Source organism: Canis lupus, chromosome X, assembly GCF_011100685.1.
Source record: "Canis lupus familiaris isolate Mischka breed German Shepherd chromosome X, alternate assembly UU_Cfam_GSD_1.0, whole genome shotgun sequence".
In the NCBI taxonomy this organism is placed as follows: Eukaryota; Metazoa; Chordata; class Mammalia; order Carnivora; family Canidae; genus Canis; species Canis lupus.
Window position 1 is genome coordinate 92,045,631 of NC_049260.1, and position 6,024 is coordinate 92,051,654.

The window sequence follows — 6,024 nt, forward strand, 5'->3', positions numbered from 1 at the left end:
CCCACCCTGTCATGTTGGAGCACAGCACCCCAACTTATTTTCACTGTAACACTGAAATGCTCAAGTATCATATGCATTTATTTATTATTTATTTATTTTATCATATGCATTTATTAACGTGGCTTTTGTCTGCCCCGCCACCTGCCCCTCAGTCTGGAATTTCCAGGAGGGCAGGACTGCATCTGTCTGGGTGACCAGTTTATCTTCAGAGCCTAGAATAGTGTCTTGCACATCGCAGGAACTTCATCATGCTAACCGTTACCTCAGAGATTATGCACATCAGCTACATTTCAAAGGTGTTACCTCCATATGGAAAATGGTAACAACAATGCCCACAGCTGGATGGTGAAATGCCAGCGCAGACCTGCAGGATCCTTCAGGCTCCCGGAGCTGTTAACGTTCACCAGTGAACCAATGTCGCCAAGGTCCACCTAGCGTACCTACCAAGCAACGACTCTGTTTAAGACACTTTGGGGGATACAGCAAGGAGTCACCCTCAAAGAATGGAGTCTAGAGAGAAAAAGAAATTAAGACAATTAACCTGGAACCTGAGGAGTAAAATGGCAGGTGCCACGAGAAGCAGAGGATACTTCTGGGCCTCAGATGAGCACAAATGATTTGAACAGCCTTTCACACGAAATGAGTGTTAGAATCTCTGGGAAGATGCATCTGGGCTCTTCAAAAGTGCTAGCACCGCTCCCTTCAAGCATGTTGGGGCATGTGCAGGAACAGTGGGTTGTAGCTGTCACAGGAGCCAGCCTAGGGGAAGACACTGCTGCCACGTGGTCAGCCAGGGGCCAGAGGCACTGTCCCACAGCGCCCAGACAGACCAGCATAAGGAAGAACTGGCCGCCCCCAATGCCAACACAGAAATGGCTTGCACCTGTCCATCCAGAACATATGGAGTGCCTTCGGGGACTTCTGTATGAACATGTTTAAAATGGTATTTGCTAGGAAGTGGTTTTCTGAGTTGGTTCCCCCTCCCCCGAACTCTTTTTACCACTTTCACCTACCTCCTATACTCAGCAAGCATGCCGCAGAAAGAAAACCTGAGTCCAAGTGAAGGATGAAGGACAACAGCAAACCCTGAATTAGAATATTCCTGAGTGGGGGCTGGTTTCCCCTTGAGCGGTAGTTTGGGGGCCTATGGGGGCAGGGAGGTGCCAGGACTGGGGGATGCAGAGCACTTAGACCCCAGCTAAAGGAATCTGTCATGCACAGCTCTGGCCTCTGCTGTCAAAGTCAGATCAAGCCTCCTGATGTTTCAAGAGAAACTGGAAATCCCAATTTTTAAGATCTTTTGGGTTTTCTTTTCCCTTTCTTTCTTTTTTTTTTTCCTTAGGTAATCTCTACCCCCAACATGGGGCTCAAACACACAACCCCAAGCCCAAGATTTGCATGTTCCACCAACTGAGCCAGCCAGGCCCCCCAAGATCTTTTGGTTTTTCAATGTTGACCCCAAGCTAATTCAATGGCTTTTTAAAACATTGTGCAGGCTGCCCCAGTGTTCATAGCAGCAATGTTCACGATAGCCAAACTGCAGAAAGACCTGAGATGTCCATCGACAGATGAATAGATAAAGAAGATGTGGTATATATATATATACAATAGGTATTATTCAGCCATCAGAAAGGATGAGTACTTGCCATTTACATCGATATGGATGGAACTGAAGGGTATTATGCTGAGCAAAATAAGTCAATCAGAGAAAGACACTTATATGGTTTCACTCATGTGGAATATAAGAAACAGCACAGAGGATCATAGGGGAAGGGAGGGAAAACTGAATGAGATGTCATCAGAGAGGGAGAAAAACCATGAGAGACTCTTAACTGTAGGAAATAAACTGAGGGTTGCTGGAGGGGAGGGGGGAATGGGGGAACTGGGTGATAGGCATTAAGAAGGGCACGTGATGTGAGGAGCACTGGGGGTTATACACAACTGATGAATTACTGCACACTACATCAGAAACTAAGTATGCACTATATGTGGGCTGATTGAATTTATAAAGTGAAATAATTAAAATAAAATAAAATAAAATAAAATAAATAAAATACTGGGCAGGCTGAAGCACACCCACCTAAGGCTGAACTAGGGTCTCTCTCTTAGCTTGCTCCTTCTGTATGTTGAACCCCAGGATCAGTTTGGTCACAGGCAACTGGTGCTCCCTGAGGGCTCAGTTAAATATGCTGACAATCAGGCAAGGCTCTCAAGAAAGAGTGAGGCGGGATAGGCTTGGGGACCCAACTAGGGCCTTGCAAGTGATCAGCACTGGTTTTGCTGTCTTCTTCCTTGGCGAAAAATCCCCAGCATCTCCCTAATTCTTACGACATCAGGGCCCAAATTCCTTTCCAGGCTCTCCAAAACGTGACACTACCTCGCCTCAGCAGCCTTATATTTCATCATGTGCCTGTGTCCCCTCGCCGCTCCAGTTGGGCCAGCTTTCCTTGAGTTCCTTCAAACTCAAACCAGTGAGCCCCTCAGCCAAATGCCCTCTTTCCTTGTGTAAATCCCACCCATCCTCCAATGCCTTGCTCACCTCCCGCCTCCTTTATGAAGCCCTTTGTGACAGTAAGCAGGAAAATGCTTGAGAGCTCAAGGGCTCCTGTCAAGGGGACCTGGGTTCAAATCCCACCTCTGCCACTGAGCAGCTGGATGATTTAGCAATCTGCTTTGACTTTCAGAAAAGGATCATAGTCTACCTTTCAGAAATTCTGAAGGGTTAAGAGAAATGACACAAATAAAATCCTCAACTCCCAGGAAGTGCTCAATCAACGTGAGCTTTTATTACTATTATGGTTGACCTTTCTCTGTGTCTCCAAGTGTTCCAGCCTTACAGTCGATTCTGGGCAGAGCACCAATGGATGGATTCCATATGGCCTACGTTTGCTCAGACAGAGCCCCAGACATTGGTCCATCTCAGTTTCCAGCCTGGCTTTAAAGAGCTTCTTAAAGTTCCAGGAACATGTTGGAAATAACACGGAACTCACAGAGACCCAAGCGGACTCTAAATCAGAGAGTTGCACAAGGAACACGACCCTGGCCCTGAAACAATTCAGTAAAAGTCCCTCTCTCTAGCACCGGCAGAAATGCATGCCGGGAAGATACACACGTAGCCAGAGCCAATGACAGAGAGAAAGGGTGTTTCCCCCTCCCCCTCACACACACCACCCCTTTCATATTCACTACTCTCTGTACCTCACCTTTCCTTCTGATGCTGGAGATGGCACACGAAGCCAGCCAACGTCCACCCTCTTCACGTGTGTATGATGGGCAACCTGGACAAATGGGCCACATGGCAAAGGTCACCTTTGGCTGGGCTTAGATGGAAAGCATGCAGGCCCTGTCCCCCCGAAGTCAGTCGCATTCATCCTCTGGTAAGCACCCTACCTGGGACCCCCTGGGCACCAGCACCAGCAGGCTGATGATGCTTGTCACTTTTCTCTGTGTTTAACGAGGATCAGAGTAAAAGCACCTCCGTGCAATTTACTCCGTGCTTCCAGTTCTTCTATGCTTTGAGTGATCCCCTCCCAAACAAACGAACAAAAAGCAGGGCACAGTAAAGTGTGATTCCTGGAATGCCATTCTTTAAAAAGCCACCCCCCCCTCGCAAAAAACGCCAAAACCCCCAGAACTTGAGAGGTTTTCTCAGCGCCAGGACTGAGCCCCCCTCCCCCAATCGTGCTGTGCAGGTTTACGCTAGTTCGGCAGCACGAAGTTCCAAAGTCAGCAGCAGAGGCGGGCAGGAAGAAAGCACAAAACGGGCCTGATCTCTGAGACCCTACAGTCAAACTAGAAAAGACACAGAGAACATGAAAAGACCCAAACGGTAGCAGCCCTCGCGCTGGAAGCCAGTGTTCCCATGCAAACAAGTCAGTCACTCCTCGAGGTTGGTTAGCGGTGTTCAAAAGTTCTCCGGGAATGGTTGGCTTCGAATAAAATCGCAGCAAAGGCAGAGAACAAATGGGAAGACGCGGGTCCCAAGGACCAAGACTACCCGATCCCCACCCCCCGCCCCCGAGTTCGGGAATGGCAGGTTCTCTTCTAGCTTGGGCGTCTCCAACTTGCCTCTTCCCCTGGCCGCGCTGACCCCCACAAACCCAAGATAAGGCCCCGGCGCTTTGTGCCTTGTGGGTGAGTCCTGCTCTCCCAGTCAGACTGGACGTGGTATTATTCGGCCCGCACCAGAAACCTCAAGAGACTCCTGACAAGTCCCTGAAACCAAGGACCGGGTCATCGGTGGGGCGGAGGCGGGGAGCCCTGCTAATGACTGATTGAATGGGATGCGTGCAGGGGGAGGAAGCCTCGGCCCTTGGCGTGGGGATCGAACGGGAGAGGGCACCTTCAGGTCCTACAAGCGGGATGCCACGGCCGGCGTACCCCAGGGGAGTGCCTCGAGTGACCTCTGCTGGAACAGCGGCCGGAGGGGGGCCCTAGAGTGGGTGCCAGAGCGCCCCCTAGTGCGGTGCCAGGGCCCGAGGAGGTGCGGCACAGTCTAGGGAGAAGGGAGAGGACCAGGGGAAGAGCCCAGGCGCATCTCTGGAAAACCTGACTCTGCAGGGGCAGGTGGGGCGACCCAGGCCTCCCGCGCATCCCCTCCCCAGTCCCCACCGAGGGCCCCGTGTGGCCCTGTCTGCGAGGTACCGGAGCTCTCCCTAGGCCAGGGCGGCCAGCGGGCCGAGACGCAGCGGGACGTGGCTGCTGCCCGCAGAGCGGAGGGCATTTACCGGGAGTCTAAGGAACCGCTGCGTCTCCACTCCGGTCTACGCCTGGGTAGCTGGGCCGCCGCCCCCGCCGCCCCCGCCGCCGCCTCTCTCCAGCCTCCGCAGTCGCAACCGCCAACGCTCCCGGTCGCTCCCTGCGACTGTGGCCCGCGAGGCCAGCTGTTGAATGGCTCGCGTCGAGCGCACCGGGCGCGGAAGCGTCCCCGCCGCATCCAAGTCGGCGACGCACGCGCGCGCCCCGGTGCCAACGCCCCGTGCGCCCCTCGCGCCGCTGCGGCCCTGGCGAGCTCGCCGCGGCTGCTCCCCGGCCCGGGCTCCCGGCTGCGGGCTCGCCCGCCCGCTCCCCGCGGTGGGCTCTCGCCAGACCAACTGCCTCCCCAGGCCGGCTCCGCCCCCCTCGCTGCCATCCCTCAACTGGCCCGCAGGACCAATGGCAACCATGGGCTAGTCCCGCCCCCTCGATTCCCCCGGGGCCAATCGCCTTCTCCTGAGGACCCATCAAGGGGCCCCGCCCCTCTCGTGCGGCAAAGCTGCTGCCAAAGTTTATCCCACTGCGCGGTTGCTCCTGACGATTGCGAGGCTTTGCCCAGGCTCCCCCCCCCCCCGCCCAGTCCCCCCTCCACGAAGTTACAGTGATTTCAAGGCTGCCACTCACCTGGCCTGCAGACCCCCACGCGACCTATTCTTTTGAATAAGCGAATATTTAATAAGCTAATGAGAGAGGTACCGTTGTCCACCTCGTCCCTGAGCAGGGCTATTGTGAAACGTGCACCCGCCTGGCCAGAACGTGCACATCACAGGGTCAGCAAGACTCTAGAAGGTCATCCACTGACTCTCCCCGCAATGCCGCGTGTTTTGTGTTTTGTTGTTGTTTGTCCTACGTACAGGGGCTCTGCGCTCTTGGCTGGACGACTTCCAGTGAACAGCCACTTGGATAGCGCAAGGCTGAGTGAAGCCGCCCCCCCCCATAACTTCTGGCCCCTCGAAGCCACACAAAGCCAGCTTTGCCCCTCTTCCCACAAGGGTCCAACAATTTGAAGACAAATCTGGCCCCACGGTTCTTCCAGGTTCTTCTGCTCCAAAAAAACTGAGTTCGAGGCTCTGCTTTGAGTTTACGCCAATTCCTTTATATCTTTCCAGAAAGTGGAAGGTGGGAAGTAAGCCTCTCTGCCCCCCCTACCCCAGCTCCCAACCCCAGGGCATAGACCCTTCTGCATAGAGCAGACCAGGACAGTCACGTCCCCTGTCTAGACATTACATTTTTCTACTCCAGCTCCCTAGGATGGCATTTGCTTTCTCG

The 6,024-nt window shown here is 53.6% G+C and overlaps 1 protein-coding gene across 3 annotated transcripts in view; it reads right to left on the bottom strand.

Moving 5' to 3' along the window:
* LOC492092 (A-kinase anchor protein 17B) overlaps nt 1-4,850 on the bottom strand; it is a 29,715-nt gene extending 24,865 nt beyond the window's left edge. For 2 of the 3 annotated variants that reach the window (XM_038588174.1, XM_038588172.1), the window contains exons 1-3: nt 4,728-4,850; nt 3,204-3,278; nt 445-510 (exon numbers count right to left, since the gene is read on the bottom strand). The gene's annotated coding sequence lies outside the window, so the exon portion shown is untranslated. The remainder of the gene's footprint in view (nt 1-444; nt 511-3,203; nt 3,279-4,727) is intronic. The other variant, XM_038588173.1, reaches the window with a different exon arrangement.
* Between the last annotated feature and the right edge of the window lie 1,174 nt (nt 4,851-6,024).